This window comes from Triticum aestivum, chromosome 5B (genome assembly GCF_018294505.1).
Source record: "Triticum aestivum cultivar Chinese Spring chromosome 5B, IWGSC CS RefSeq v2.1, whole genome shotgun sequence".
NCBI classification, from domain to species: domain Eukaryota; kingdom Viridiplantae; phylum Streptophyta; class Magnoliopsida; order Poales; family Poaceae; genus Triticum; species Triticum aestivum.
In genome coordinates, this window is record NC_057807.1 from 55,475,516 (window position 1) to 55,492,451 (window position 16,936).

General features: G+C 46.9%; 1 pseudogene; it reads right to left on the reverse strand.

The window, feature by feature from the left end:
• Nucleotides 1-970: 970 nt before the first annotated feature.
• LOC123114624 (uncharacterized) overlaps nt 971-16,936 on the reverse strand; it is a 47,537-nt pseudogene continuing 31,571 nt past the window's right edge.

The window sequence follows — 16,936 nt, forward strand, 5'->3', positions numbered from 1 at the left end:
TCCTGGTATTTTCATAGCAACATAACAGCAAATATTCCTGGCATTTTCATAGATGTTTGACAACATTTGCAACATAAAAAGGACAATTTCATATTAGACAACAAGAAGAACATGTGAAACAGGAATATGTTGGCACTGAAGATGCAGTGCTTCCCCTTTTTTGCCCTCGTCCTCTCTCTCTCTCTAATAGCAGATGTTGATTTGGAACTGAAGATGGTACAACATCAACAGTTGCAAAACTTTCTTTAGGAGGTTTAAACTTGTTAGCTTGTGCAGGCAGGCACTGGAGATGAAGCGTTTGAGATGTGTTATTGCTGCTGCAGGAGTCTGAGAGGGTGTTGTTGTTGCTAGGGCAGGGCAAGTGCACTAGTTTGTGCTTGCTTGAACATATATATAATAAATGAAAAGCTATATATAAATTCAGCATAAATGCAATTTAATAAGTTAAATTCAGGAAGATGCTCTAAATTCAGGCACAATGTTCTAATTTGTGTGAAATGATCATATATTCACTTAATTGCTCTAAGATCTCTATAATTCATGAAAAGCCTTTAAAATTTATAGAAATATGTAAATTAAGGAAAATGCTTCAGCATGGTAATTTTTCTGTTGATTTTTTATGCCACATGATAATTTTCACCGTAGAATATGGCAAATCCTTATACACAAGCATGACATTTTTATTTGTTTTCACATGGCAAATCTGATCATCAGATTTTTAGCAAAAATCCGATGTCAGATTTTTAACATTTCCGACATTTGTGAGTGGTGAAGAAACTAAGAAAAGAACATGTTAGGATAGAGAGAGAAAAACTTACAGATGTTCAGTCTGCAGTAGACTGCATCTAGCAGATCACAAGGTTAAAATAGTCTGATTGTCCTTCTCGTACTAGTCAGAAATATGTACTCGTTCTATTAGAACTATCAAAATCCTACAGAAAACAGCATACCTGATGTATGCATGTATGTATCACGATGCAAGTCGCCTGAACAAAATTCCAGTAAATACCAGAGCTCCAAACCACTTATTTGAGACAAAACAACAGAGTAGGGATTAGACATATTGAGTCTAAGCACTTAGTATGAACATTGCTCTCGAAGGGATTACTCCAAGAACCCAAAGCCGCTGGCCATATTCACGGCGTAGTCCCTCACCTGGTAGGAGGGGGAAGGGTCTCCCTCCTACAATATGCAGACGATACCATAATAATGGTGGAGGGCTCTATGTCAGACATTGCCAACCTGAAGTTCCTCCTCCTTTGCTCCAACAGATGTCGGGGCTCACAATCAACTTCGATGATAGTGAAGTGATGACTCTTGGGTACCCCCCCCCCCCTAAGGAGGCCTAGGCTATGGCCGACCAGCTCAATTGTCGGTTGGGTACTTTCCCCACGACCTACTTGGGGATTCCCATTAGTGACTCGCGTCTCACCGTGGATGACCTTCGCCTGACAGTGACCCGGATGCAGCACCGGGTAGAGCCCTGGAAGGGGAGGTGGCTCTCGAAGGCAGCCCGGGTGATCCTCATCAACTCCTCACTTGCCAGCCTACTCTGGTTTCTCATGAGCTTCTATAGCCTCCATGAGACGCTCCATCAGGAGATCGCCAAATACCAATCCAGGTTTTTTTAGGTAGGCGAGGGGGATAAGCAGAAATACCATATGGTGAGCTCGCCCGACATTTGCAAACCCAAGGACCAGGGTGGCCTTGGGATCTTGTCCTCCCGGCGCATGAACATTTCTCTCCTGACCCGATGGCTCTGGCGAATCGCCAATAGGGAGGGAGGCCTCTAGCTTACCATAATCTAGAATAAGTACCTTCGGGGCCAACCACTAGCTTTCTGTCAGCGTTCCGGTGGCTCCTGGTTCTGGCAGGCCGTGATCCAGCTCCTACCCGTGCTCCGCATTGGCACATCCATCTCGGTTGGCTCCGGATCCTCGACCCTGTTCTGGTACGATCGTTGGGTAGGCAACTCACCCCTGGCCGCGCGATTCCCAGATCTATTCGCCATTGCGGTGGACCCTCGTGTCTCTATCTGGACAGCCCATATTGACTTAGGGCGTCTCGCTTTCCGGTGTCCCTTCGGCCCCCTTGAGATGGCCGCTTGGGACTCCCACTTCCAGGACACCGCCCTTCTCCCATGGATGTCGAGGGCGCCACTAACTCCATCTCTTGGCGACTGGAGTCTCCGGCCGCTTCTCCACTAAATCCCTATACTCGGCCATCGCCCCCTCGTTGGCCCCTAAGCCCTTTATCCTGATCTGGGACATTCGCCTGCCTCTGAAGATCAGGATCTTCCTGTGGCAGTGGATCCAGGGACGCCTTCCCTCTAGGATAGAGGTCCTCAAGCGTGATGGACCTGGCGACGGGATGTGTCCCATCACTACAAAAAAATACACTTCCTTGATGATATGTGTTTGTCACAGTAGGTCGTGTTTTTTGTCATGCATGTACATCCATGACAAATTTATGACAGAATCAAGATAGTCATACCTGTGCTGTCGTAGAAGTATTCCATGACATTACCAAAATTATCATCGCGGAAGTGTCCACTTCCATGACGATAAATCACGCGTCATAGAAGTGCTTTTGTCAAGGGTGACCGACAGGTGGCATCCACCGTAACGGAACGCCGTTAAGCTATCGGGTCGGGTTTTGGATCCGATAACCTGTTAACAGCCCCGACCAATGGGGATTTTCCACGTGTAAAATCATCATTGGCTGGAGGAAACACGTGTCGGCTCATTGTTGGGACAGATGTCAACCACTCATTGGACAGAAGGCGCCTATGATACATCGACACGTGGCACGGCCCAAGAGAGGCCCATTCCTGTGAAAAGGCCGGCCCGTTTGACTTGGTCAAAAGGTGACGGGCCGGCCCATGGAAAGCCTGTTAACGGCATGTTCACATATAGCCCATTTACAACCCGCTAACCCAAGGCCTGTTACGCCCTATCCGAATTAGGCCCAGTAGTGTCATCTGGGCCATGCAATATGATTCCAGCTCGTTTTCACTTCTGGCCCATGTATGGCCCATAACGTCTTTCGGCCCATATGAGGCCCTATGTAACTCTTGGCCTATTAACGGCCCGTGGTGGAACTGGCCCGCAATGAACAGTGTATCACTTTAGACCCATTAACGGCCCGTGGTGAAACTGGCCCGTAATGAACAGTGTATCACTTTATACCCATTAAGGGCCCGTTATTCAGTTGGGCCGTTTCCAGCCCATTTTATCTTTCGGCCTTCTCAGAGCCCATTTATTCTTGGGCTCATTTGCAGCATTCGGTTACTTACGGCCCGTTACTGTCATTTTCTGCTTGTGGGCCAAATTCATCCCGTCGTTACAGTCAGCCCGTTTGTGGTCCGTTAGTCTGTTGGGCCATTTTCATAGCATCACCAAATACGGCCTATTAACGCCCCGTTATGGTCAGCCCATAAAACGTATGATTTCCATTATAGGCCCGTCTATGGCCCATTAAAGGCCAGTACAAGACCCATAAATGAGTCGGCGGCCCATGGATCCTATGTGACGTAGAAGGCCCATGGATCCTGCGAGACGTAGAAGACCCATGGACACTGCGAGATGTAGAAGGCCCATGGATCCTGCGAGACGTAGAAGGCCCATGGATCGTACGAGACGTAGAAGGCCCATGGATCCTGCGAGACGTAGAAGGCCCATCGTCGGGTGAGTTGGCCCCTGTTTGAACGATATAGCATATTCAAAGAATTATCCTACTCAATACTATCACCTCTAAAAAGCATACACTATACAACAAAGAGATCAAGGCATAGAAAGGTAGAATAATCCTACACTATACAATAAAGAAATTACAGCCGATTATACCCACTGGTCATTATGGTATGGCACAGGTGATAATAAAGCATACACAAACAGCAAATTGCATACACTGGGCAAATACGGCTCATACATCATGGACGCGCATCAACTTAACTCCATTTGAACTATAATCTCTTCAGAAAATAGGATTGGCCGGATTCAGATAGCACAAATTTCAGTCTGCAAAATCTCCAATTCCTTCATGGTTACCTTAGTGTCTTGTTTCATTTTTTTGACTCCTGCATCTAATACCTGCATGTCCAGTCTCAACTTGTTGATTATACGTTGACAATAATATACACGTTGTCTTGCCACCTCTAGTTGATGCTCGATAACATCAGCACATTCCAATTCCAATCCATAATCATTCGGTAACGTCCATGCCGCGTTGCTCGCAGATTTTTGTGTTGATGTCACTTCATCCTAAAATGTTTCTGTAAGTACACATGACTAGGGCAAAAATATAGTTACAACAGTGAAGCGAACAAGACACTATTTTGTACTACATGGCAAAACAGGACTAACAATAATGTTACACGTCACTTTCACAAAAAAATGTTACACGTCATGAAGCATAAGCAGGTGATATTTTAAAAATTATAAAAAAGATAGTCTGTGCAGCCTGCATACAGAAATCCCTCTTAGCTCACCAGAGGAGCATGATGTTGGGGCCCAATCGAAAACACAGACAAGTTACAAATTTAGACAGCACGTTGCGTATAAGTAAGCAAGCAGTTGGCCATTCTGTACCTCAATTAAAGTCTTAGGGAGCATAATGAACAGCAGAGGGTTTCATACAAACATACTACAGCAGGCAAAACTATGCAATCATTAGCGTAGTATAAACTAGATTGTGAGCCTCATGCAATAATAGTTGGTTAATAGACTTCAAAGCTTCAGGCACACTTCGGCAGAGTAATTAAATGGTAAGGCCTTTAATTATGTCAACTAATAGTGATACAAGTACCGAACATCAGGCATAATTATTTGGGCATCTCATTAAGTGAGGACAAATAAAGCAATTGAAAAGAGAAAATTAACTATGCCTGAAACAAACAAGGAATTGAACTGTTGAGTTGCATACAGTGACTTACCTTAGCAGGTTGAAGAGGCTCAGCGCAGCTCCTACTTCTCTTGCAAGGCTCCTTCCTAACATCTTGTACTTGGAAATCCTCAATCTTATCTTCATTGCACCCCCTCTGCAAGGTGACACAAACTAGTTACTCGTCTCCTTGGAAGATAAATATGCATACTTTCCAGTCTGTGAACACAAAAGGATGAGATTATAACAAAACAACACCACATAATGAAACATGCCGCATCTCTTGCACTTGCACACAATGAAATGAGCATTTACTATGTCTGCACTATGTAAAAACTAGGCATACCTTCGAACTGGATCTCCAGGTACTCTTGGAGAGCCTACTGTAGTGTACAGCCAAACCTTTATGTCACCTATGAGTTAGACAAGGCCCCACTACAGCAGCCCTTAGTGTTTAAATCGTTGACAAGCTCTGTTAGAGTGTTAGGTCAAGAACAGCAAGTAATCAAAGCAAACAGTCCTAGTATGGCTGGCTGATGCAAACAAGCAATTGAACAGATGTGTGAGCAAATCTTACATATCAAGAAAAGAAGCAAAGAAGGAGGCTTAAAGACCATCACTTGACTGACCAGATTTAAGGGGCATTTAAACATCATGTGCAACGTATGAACTAACATAAACATTGCATATTCCAGATTCTACAATGGAATGCACATGTATTAGGTTATGCCATGTATGATGATGCCTAAATGTACAGATAGCAGGCAGGAGTGATTCATCATTGCACGCACAATTGAATTGCAGGTTAAGGGCCAGTTCGATTCCGCCTTTTCAGGGTATATTGTCAAAATAAGCCATAAAAGATGTAAAGAAGTCATTTTTGAGTTATGGGCTTGGGCTTAACTAATTTCGCTTTGGAGGGGGGTGTTTCGGGTAGAACCTCACTAAAAATTGAAGGGAAGGGGAATAGTGAAATGACTCTGTTGTCTGCCTATATTACACTCAAAATGCAACTGCTGACGCCCGTGTCACACCTGACCCTCAAGTAAAAACAAACACGCAAGCATTCATTGCCCTGCCCGCTTGCATCTCCTCTCCCCTTTCCCTCTACCTCGATCCCCTGCCTGCAGCACTAGGGTTCCTCCAGCGAGCCGTCGCCACTGGTCCCATCTGGCCTGGTCCTCGACGATGCTATGTCCAGCTAGGCTACATGGCCGGCGGGTAGGGGCAAATCTCCCTGGCTGCTCCTCCCTCTGGCGCCGCCCCTCATCCTCATGGTCTCCAGCAGCTGCTCCACTGTGGTTCGTCCAACGCACTACTTCGGCGGGCGCTGCACAACTACGGCTGATGCCACACTACGGTAGAAGGCACCTTGTTCCCCCTCCCCTCCTCCCAGGCCATGGCCTTGAGGTGCTGTTGAAGGATGAGCTCATCCAACAAGGTGAGGATCTCCTCTGATTTTTTGCCAAATTTTCATTCTGATCCACTATACGATGAATTGCTATGAGTTGCTTCTGCTGCTGCTATATGATGCATTGCTATGAGCTGCTCCTGCTGCTGCTATATGATGAATTGCTATGAGCTGCTACTGCTATATGATGAGTTGCTATGAGTTGCTGCTGCTGCTATATGATGAGTTGCTACAAGCTGCTCCTGCTGCTGCTATATGATGAATTGCTATGAGCTGCTCCTACTGCTGCTATATGATGAATTGCTATGAGCTGCTTCTGTTGCTGCTATATGATGAATTGCTATGAGCTGCTGCTGGTATATGATGAATTGCATACTGCTGCTGCTGTATGATGAGTTGCTATTAGCTGCTGCTGCTGCTATATGATGCTTTTAGGTGGTGCTGCTATATGATAATAACCAGCCACTTGGACCATCAAATTTCAATAAATAATTGTTCTTCATTTAAATGTGGGTCATGCGTTCTTCGTTTAAATTAGGCAATGGGATCTCTATGGAAAATATTGACCAAAGTAGATTGTGCCAAGTAGGTGGTATCTTTGTATTTGCATTTTGAGCAAATAGTGATGGTATGTTTTCCTATCATATTAATTACTGCACTGGGTTCAATTTGTGATGTTTGCAAGTCAAATTAATTTCCATATGGGCAGAAAAATAAAATATATATATAATGCAATCTAGACTTTCTACTGATCATACCAAAGATAAGCTGAAAACGCAATGAAAAGAACTGGTTGGCGCATTACATGGAGCTTATATTCACAAGTGCTTATTTTCTTAGGATAACTCGTAATAACTGTCCCTAAGAAACTTGGCTAATAGAACTGGCATACAAATAACATGTCACGATGATTGCAATGGAGAAGTGATGTACCATAGCACACTGTATAGGCTCACCGCTGCCTCTCCTTTTTTGCGATGTTCCATGAAATTGCCACATACATCTTGTACTTTTTCATTGTGTAACCCTATCTGCAAGTTGACACGGCTAATTTCAGACATCTCTACATGATACTACATTGCATATCCCTTGCGCATATTTAAACCACCAATTAACGATTGTGTGCGTACCATAAACTAGCCATGACTCTGTATGCTGGACTGGCAGGCACTCTAAGGGAGCCTAATGTAGTGCACTGGAATTCCTACATGCCACCTACGATTTTGTGTAATGTACTGCCCCTGTTCCTAAATATATGTCTTTGTAGAGATTCCAGTATGGACCACATACAGATGTATATAGATGCATTTTCGAGTGTAGATTCACTCATTTTGCTCCGTATGTAGCCTATAGTGGAATCTCTAGAAAGACTTATATTTAGGAACGGAGGTACGAGGTAGTATCATGTATGACATCTACATATCTAATTTAGCAGCCAGTAGTAGAAATCATTGTCTGCACAAAGGGATTACTGGTCGAAAATCCTAGCAAAGCACGCTGGCAGGCACAGAACAATACAAGAGAGAGAGACGCGCTTACAAGATCATAGCAATGCCTCAGTCCAGGATCTTGGTTGGCCAAGCTGTTAGATCCAGAAGAAACATCGTCCTTGTAGTTTTTGCCAGCTGCATAACAGGTAACAGCGACCGGTTAGTATATTTGAAGTACATCGGGCAGGTGATGCTGGACGGGTTTAAAGGTGACAAGTACCTAGGCCGTGGCGGGTGCTTGGCATCTCTCCAGACGGTGGGAATCAGGTTAGAAACGTCGAGGGTGATGATGCTACGTTGGTTGTCGGGGTCTCGTAAGGAGATCTAGAACCTTCGAGTAGGGTGTTTGTGGAGCGGCTCCGGTAGGCTGGACTACGGTGTGGGCGAAGCGGATCTGTGGCCGTGGACGAGGGCGTAGGTGAAGCTGCTCCGGTGGTTGGGTTAAGGATGGTGTCGACGACGTGGATCTGCGGCCGTGGACGGGGCGTCAGAAGCTGCTCCGGTGGTTGGGTTAAGGATGGTGTCGACGATGCGGATCTACGGCCATGGACGGGGCGTCAGAAGCTGCTCCGGTGGTTGGGTTAAGGGTGGTGTCGATGATGCGGATCTGCGGCCATGGACGGGGCCTCAGAAGCTGCTCCGGTAGGTTGGATGAGGGTGCGAGGAAGCGGATATGAGGCCGTGGACTTGTGAGTTGGCAAAGCGGCCCCGGTAGGGTTGAGAATGGTATAGGCGAAGCTACTCCGGTAGGGTTGACGCTGGTGTCGGTGAAGCGGCTCCGGTAGGGTTGAGGAAGGTGTCGGCGAAGCGGCTCCGGTAGGGTTGAGGAAGGTGTCGGCGAAGAGGATCAGAGGCCGTCGACGGGGGCGTCGGTGGGGCAGCTCCGGGGGACGAAGCGTCGCCAATGGGGAGTACGAATGAGCCGCTGCAGATGCGCGGCGGTTGACGAGAGTTCCGGCGAAGCAGATCTGGCGCCGTGGACAAGGCCGGCACTGAATGGGCTATGGTACAGTGGTGGATGAGCAGTCTGCTTGTTTCTAGGGGAGGTGGGAGGGGTAGATGCGGCCGCAGAAGCAGATCCGGCGAGGTGGACGCCGCTGGCAGTGAATGGGCTATGGTACGTTGGTGGATGAGTAGTCTAGGGTTTCAAGAGGGGAGGGGAGAAAGGGCGATGAAGTACGGACGGCGTGATGTAAGATGCTCTGGTGCTGTGGAGTTAGTCGTTTTTGCGGGAGGGGGAGGAAATGGGGGTGCCGTGTAGTGGGGGGAACTGGAAGTTACCAAAGCAGCCCCGACCTATCATGTAGATGAGGGCGGTATTGTAACTGTTGGTCTCCGTACACCAAGGACAAAAGGGGGATTTCGCATGCTAAAGGTGGCAGAAATTTTAGAAGGAGGCGGGAGATTTTGCTGCCCGCGGGATCGTTCGTATCCAGTTTCAACTAATTTTGGACCGTGCTAGTGGGAAGGTCATGCTAGATTGTGTACACGGGGCACGCGTCAGTAGTTAATAACTGGTGTGAAGTCCACCCCAGAAAAAAAGAAAATAACTCGGGATGATGCGCCGATAACTTGGACGTTCACACGGGCGCGGCCAATCGTACGGGTGTAGTGGCGCGTTCACGAAAAAAGGGATCAAACGCTCAGCCTATGTATTTCTCGTGTAAATAGATAATTTAGTGCCATTGGTTATTTACTTTAAACATAATGCATTGACGTGTTAGTGTAGAGGCGGACAAAAAGAAATGGATATTGTAGTTAGCTACTTAAAAGTGTTACCTCATATGATTACATAGCCTCCATTTCATAAATTGCATACCCGTTGAATTCATATATGAATATTACATATATTACTTCAAAATAGAAACTTAAATCATCCAAGACTAATGAATTTGAATGCAAGAGTAACAATGGTGCATGTGCATGATAGCTACATTGGTTGTTTGAAGAAACATCACTGTAACTTTGGCATGCACAACTGAAAAGGTTTATTTAAATAGAAAAAAATGTGATATGTGAGTGTCCAATCTTTATAGCGTTGAATCGATATTGTACCTTTGGCCACGATATGAAGTAGATATTGACTTATGTTCAAGTGATGCACGTCCACGATCGCTAGATAGTGATACGTGAATGAATTGTGCAATCTCTCTCTCACGCATACATATCTCATTTCCCTGTGGGCATCGGAATCACACACGCGCACTTCATGTATTTCTCTCCCTCTGTCAGGGTTAAATTCGTCTTTCTACCCCGTCCTACAAGTCTCTCACACAGAAACACACACGCTCTCTTTGTCTAACACGCCCACCCCTTTAATTCCGCCCACCCACAGCCACTAATGTCTCAAAGTATAATAATGTCTCTCACACATATGCTATCTACCTATCCCTTAATATAGCTAGATATGTGTCACACAAACTCCTTCTCCCTACTAGCAAGATGTCCATGTGCGTTGCACGGAACATCAAGATGCATTTGTATGAGAAGTTTATCTTGTGGGAGAAAAGGATGAACGAGGGAATGCCTTATTTGCAAATGCGGAGAGGGGTGTGGGTATCTTTTTGCAAAATTGCCATATTTTCCTTCCTGTCCGTCGGATATAAATCGGATGGCCTATATTGCAGGATGGCAGGAACACCATCATCACCAACTCTGTTTTTTTATAAGAGTAGAGATATGTGAGTGTCAGTGCCCCCCCCCCCACACACACACTTCCCAACACCGAAGGAGTAGGGTGACACCTTGATCTTGATACTAATCTATCGACTGGCTTCTCTCCCAAACATACACACACACACACTACCCGGCACCGAAGGAGTAGGGTGACACCTCGATCTTGATACTAATCTATCGACTGGATTCTCTCTCAAACATACACACACACACACACTACCCGATACCGAAGGAGTAGGGTGGCACATCGATCTTGATAATAATCTATCGACTCCTCTTTCAAACACACACACACACACACACACACACACACACTCTAGTTGTGCCTCTGTGCCTACCGCACACACTCTCGATACATCTTTCTCTCCCCCCCCCAACAATGACAGCAGAAGTGTGACAACTTGATCTGATCATAATCTATCAATTGGTTTCTCTCTCAAACATTGTGTCTCGGTGCCTCACTCGGTAGCCCCCTCGATATGTAGACTTCTCGCGCGCGCACAGCTGTAGTGACGATGACGCTGAACCAAGTGTGCCTTGTTTTTACCGGCCTCATGTGATAGTTTTCACCCTGTTTTCTGTTAATTAACAAGGCAACCTTTTCTTTGTTATTACTAGTGAATCTGAAATCATTCGGGGCAGACATAAAATATATCACTTCAACCCAATTATCGCAGCAACTATTTTAAAAGAAATTAGCTAGTTGTCTGTGCGTTGCACGGAACATCAAGATGCATTTGTATGAGTAGTTTATCTTGTGAGAGAAAAGGCTGAACGAGGGAAGGCCTTATTTGCAAACGTGGAGAGATGTGTGGGTATATTTTTGCAAAATTGTCATAGTTTCTTTCCTATCAGTTAGATTTATTTCCTATCCGTTAGATATAAATCCGACGGCCTATATTGTAGGATGGCACGCACACCATCATCACCAACTCTGTTTTCTACTCCCTCCGTCCGAAAATACTTGTCATCAAAATGGATGAAAATAGATGTATCTAAAACTAAAATACATCTAGATACATTTCCTTTTATCCATTTTGATGACAAGTATTTCCGGACGGAGGGAGTATTTGTGTTTTTAGAGATTCCAACAAGTGACTATGACCGGACCTTACCAACATACTCAAAAAAGTAGTCCATAATTTTGATGTTACCCTCTTTTCTTGGCGGTGCAGTGCCATCTGGATACCTCATAAATAAATCAAGGACAAATCTGATCCCTTCCTGAAAATACATACATAGAAAAATGCGTGAATCTACACTCTAAAATATGTCTATATACACATCCTTATGTGGTAGTCCATTTGAAATCTGAAAAAGACAAATATTTAGGAACGAATGGAGTATATATAAGAGTAGACATGGAGATATATCTCCAGCATGGTCTACAACAAAAATGTGCTGGGCTGGTTAGCGCTGGATGCTCGCAACGCGATGACATGAGTTCGAATTCTGTCTTTTAACTTTAGATTTGTATATTATATATTACTCTACTTATTTAATATATATTGCTTTCGCTACTGTACTGACAGTGGAACCCACAGTTACTTAGAATATTAAGGATGGACTTGTTTCTTTTTAACTTTCTATACGAAGTTGTAGCCACCCTACAAGTCACATGTACACTCTACATGCAATTAACTTTTTATAGAGGGACAATCATACAGGTAATTAACTCAAATGGATTGGATGTCACTCTATTATTTCCAGCATAAAGAGCATCTCCAACGGCAGCCGGCAAATTTCCTCCCGCTTCCTTCTGCGGAGGACGACATCAAACGCCAGCGGCATACATTTTTACAACTCTAACCAACCAGATGAAATTCGTGCAAACACGGACTGATTTCATATAAGCATGAAGGATTTCGTATAAAAAAGTCGGATCTTCATATAAACATGATGGATTTCATTACATTTACATGAACTAAGAGGTGCCAATCCGGCTCCCTTGTATAATCAATACTCCCTCCTCCGGAAATACTTGTCCTAGAAGTGGATATATCTAGACTTATTTTAGTTCTAAATGGCCGGCCGCAGATCCCTTTGTCTTCCTCATGTCCGTCAGACACTTGCGGGGTCGACGAAGGTCCTCAGAAGAGATGAAGCAGCAAAGTAACCACCTGAATCCGCGGTCGTCGCCTTGGCGGTAGCCTTCATGGGTCCCAAGTGGCGGCGGCCTCCCGTGTTCTACTTCTCCTTGATGATGGCGGCAGACACGGAGAAGCTGGCAACTGACTCGTCGCTCTCCACGCACCCGGTTTCTGTCTCTGCCTGCATGGCGCTGCCGCAGGCACGGGAGGCACGCCCACAGACACGGGAGGCGCGGCCACTGCAAACACTAGTGGCGCGGTACGACGCGACAGCGATGGTGCCCGTACCGGCGTGCTCGCCGCTGTGCCGGCGTGGAGCAACTCGCCACTCCTCATCGAGCTGAGTTGGAGCAGCGAGTTGCTGAACCACGCGCCTACTTGGGGCGGCAACTGGCTCCGTCGGGCCAAGCGAGGTTGGTGAAGCACTAAGCGGCCTCGCTCGTATCCGGAGGGCTCGGCGGGCCACCCAGCCAGGTAATATGCTGGAGAATGGCTCATCGGAAGCCATCGGAAGGGTGGAGAAAATGGTGAAGGAGGATATGGGGGAGCGGCAGAGGGGTACGATTCTTGCCCGCTGTTTGTCTGGCCTCGTGTAAATAGAGGGCGGACGGTAGGAGCTTGGCCGGCGTCTGGCCTCGTTTAAACTGAGGGCGGACAGGAGGAGCTCGGCCGATGTTGCGTTTAATTCCGGCCCGCTCATGAACAGACGTGTGGCCGGAGTAGGATTCTCAGTTTGCATGCAGGTTTAACGGAGGGGTTTAATGGAGGCTGAGGGAGTCCTGGACTAGGGGGTGTCCGGATAGTCGAACTATCATCATTGGCCGGACTCCAAGACTATGAAGATACAAGATTGAAGACTTCGTCCCGTGTCCGGATGGGACTTTCCTTGGCGTGGAAGGCAAGCTTGGAAATACGAATATGTAGATCTCCTACCATTGTAACCGACTCTGTGTAACCCTAGCCCTCCCCGGTGTCTATATAAACCAGAGGGTTTTAGTCCATAGGACGAACAACAATCATACCATAGGCTAGCTTCTAGGGTTTAGCCTCCTTGATCTCGTGGTAGATCCACTCTTGTACTACCCATATCATCAATATCAATCAAGCAGGAGTAGGGTTTTACCTCCATCGAGAGGGCCCGAACCTGGGTAAAAACATCGTGTTTCTTGTCTCCTGTTACCATCCGCCTAGACGCACAGTTCGGGACCCCCTACCCGAGATCCGCCGGTTTTGACACCGACATTGGTGCTTTCATTGAGAGTTCCTCTATGCCGTTGCAATCAGGAAGGATGCCTCTTCCCGTCTTTAAAGACGGTACCGTTGTCAAGGGAGCCTTGGCCGCCGGCTAAACTATCCGGCTAGGTGGTTTTCTTATGACCGCCTGTTCGGCCGCCGCTCCGACGATGACCTCTCGGGTCATCAAAAGCGATCTTCAGTCAACTCGGAATTCGCCGAGTAGCTAGATCCGATGGAGCTCTCTTCCGTAAACGAGCTCTTGGATCGCATCGCCGCCCTGGGAGTCGCTACAGACTACGATCAGATTGGGCTTAAAACCGATCTGAGAGAGATTAACTCTACCCAGGCCACCCACCACGTTGTTGTGGTAGAGAAACAACGCGGCGACTCTTCTCCTATATTAAAGACCAGTTATGTCCGGATTCCTGATCCCTCCATGCCAGATTCCTGATCCCTCCATGCCGGATTCCCACGGAGGGACACACGTCAATCAAGTACAGAACCTAAAGTCAGGCAGCAGACCAGATTCCTTGGACAACATCCAGCAATCCAAGCTTCCGAATTCGGAAACTTTTCGGCCCTTGAGCCTCAGATTGGAAGGGGTTCCGAACTTAATTCCACCGGCCCACCCAAACACAAGCGATCTATCTCAAATCCGGCAAGAGCCCGCTAAAACAGTACATCATTACTGGGCCAGATTCCTCCTGCTTAGGGACAGGATAAAGGACTGCCGTGAGGAAAGCGCAATCTCAATTTTCTGCAATAATTGCACGGACAAGGGAATCATGAACGCCATAAGTCGTTGCGAAATCACACGCTTCGCCGACCTGGCGTCCATAGTATGAAAGTACTATGCGTTGGAGAGTGCCTGGAAACAGAAACTAAGTTTTGGGACAATCCAGCTCCGAACACAACCCTAGTCCGAAATAAAAGGGTGCATCATGCTCAGGCACCTGGGACAAAAACCAAAAAGCAAAAAACCCCTAAAGGGCACGGAACTGTACTGGAGGGATGGCTCAGCGGACCCTGTAAAATCCATAGTACAGAGGGCACCACTCCAACACATAGCCTTCGAGCATGTTGGATACTACGGCAGGTGGCCAAAAGTGGCGAAGAGCTTCTAGCCCCGGAGAACCAGCCCAACAGCACCAGTACGGTATTAATAGTCTTCGAGACTTTCGCATCAAATAATATGCAGAAACAAACAATCCGGAGCCTCGCCGAAGTCTACCAAGTAGCAACAACAAATCCATGGAGCGACACGGCTATCACCTTCAACGCCAGCGACGAACCTAAATTCCGAACTGCCCGAGCACCAGCCGCATTGGTCCTCAGTCCAATAGTGGACGGCTTTCGTCTTACCAAGGTACTCATGGATGGCGGCAGCGGATTAAACCTCATCTACGAGGAAACCCTTCAAAAAATGGAAATAGTCTGGAGCCGCATTGAGCGAAACAGCACAACCTTTAGAGGAATAATCCCTAGTCGGGAAGCACGCTGCACAGGAAAAATTACACTAGATGTGGTGTTCGGTTCGTCGGACAATTACAGGTCCGAGGAGGTCACGTTCCAAGTGGCCCCGTTCAGCAGCGGATATCACGCTTTATTAGGGCGAGAGGCATTCACAATTTTTCAAGCTATACCCCATTACGGGTACATGAAGCTTAAAATGCCCGGGCCCAATGGAATCATCACTCTTGTCAGTGATCCGGACATAGCGCTCCGCGCCGAAAATAAGACAGCCGCACTAGCCCTAGAGGCACTATCCGAAGCCCTAGCGGCAGAGGAACTCACTGCGCTGCGCTCCACGGTGAACAGGGACGATGTGATACTCGATAAGAGATCCAAGTCCACCTCTTTTAAACCAGCGGACGAAATAGTCAAATTCCAAGTCCATCCAACGGACCCCACAAAGACGGCCTCCATTGGGGCACAATTAAACCCTGATGTAGACGCCGCACTACGAGAATTCCTTCGGGAAAATTGGGACATCTTTGCCTGGCACCCTTCAGATATGCCAGGAATCCCACGCAGGCTGGCAGAACACAGCCTAAACATCCTAAAAGGATTCAAGCCAGTCAAACAGGCTCTTCGGCGATTTTCCGAACCCAAAAGACAGGCAATGGGAGAGGAGCTAGCCAAACTATTAGAAGCCGGATTCATCAGAGACATAAAACATCCGGACTGGCTAGCGAACCTGGTAATGGTACCAAAAAAGGACAAATCCTGGCGCCTGTGTGTCGATTTTAAAGACCTTAACAAGGCTTGTCCAAAGGATCCTTTCCCCCTTCCCCGCATCGATCAAATCATCGATGCTACCGCAGGGCACGATTCATTGTGCTTCCTCAAAGCATACTCCGGATACCATCAAATCAAGATGGCGGAGACAGACCAAGCCGCAATGGTATTCATTACTCCATATGGACCATTCTGCTTCAACACAATGCCCTTCGGGCTCAAGAACGCCGGCGCAACATATCAGCGCATGATTCAGACATGTCTGGCAACCCAGATCGGCAAAACAGTGGAGGCATACGTAGACGATGTGGTCGTCAAGACCAAACACGTCGAAACTCTAGTAGACGATTTGAGGCTCACATTCGACAACCTCCGAGCATATGACATTAAGCTCAACCCGGAAAAATGCGTTTTCGGCGTACCAGCCGGAAAGCTCTTGGGCTTCATTGTATCCGGTAGAGGAATTGAAGCAAACCCAGCCAAGATCCGAGCTCTGTCACAGTTGGATATCCCAAAAGACCTCAAACAAATACAAAAATTGACTGGATGCGTGGCGGCTCTAAGCCGCTTCATCTCCCGCTTGGGAGAAAAGGCATTGCCCCTTTATCGCCTCCTCCGGCGCACCGAACACTTCGAATGGACGGATGCTGCCACGGCCGGACTCGAAGAAATAAAGGCCATATTGGCAACAAATCCGGTCCTGGCCGCGCCCAACTTGGGCGAACCAATGTTATTATATATCGCGGCAACACATCAAGTTGTAAGCGCGGTGCTCGTCGTCGAACGAGAAACAGAAGGACACAAATTCCCTCTTCAAAAACCAGTGTACTACGTATCCACTGTCTTAACTCCATGCAAGTCCCGGTATCCACATTATCAAAAGATAGCGTACGCGGTGTTCATGGCATCCCGGA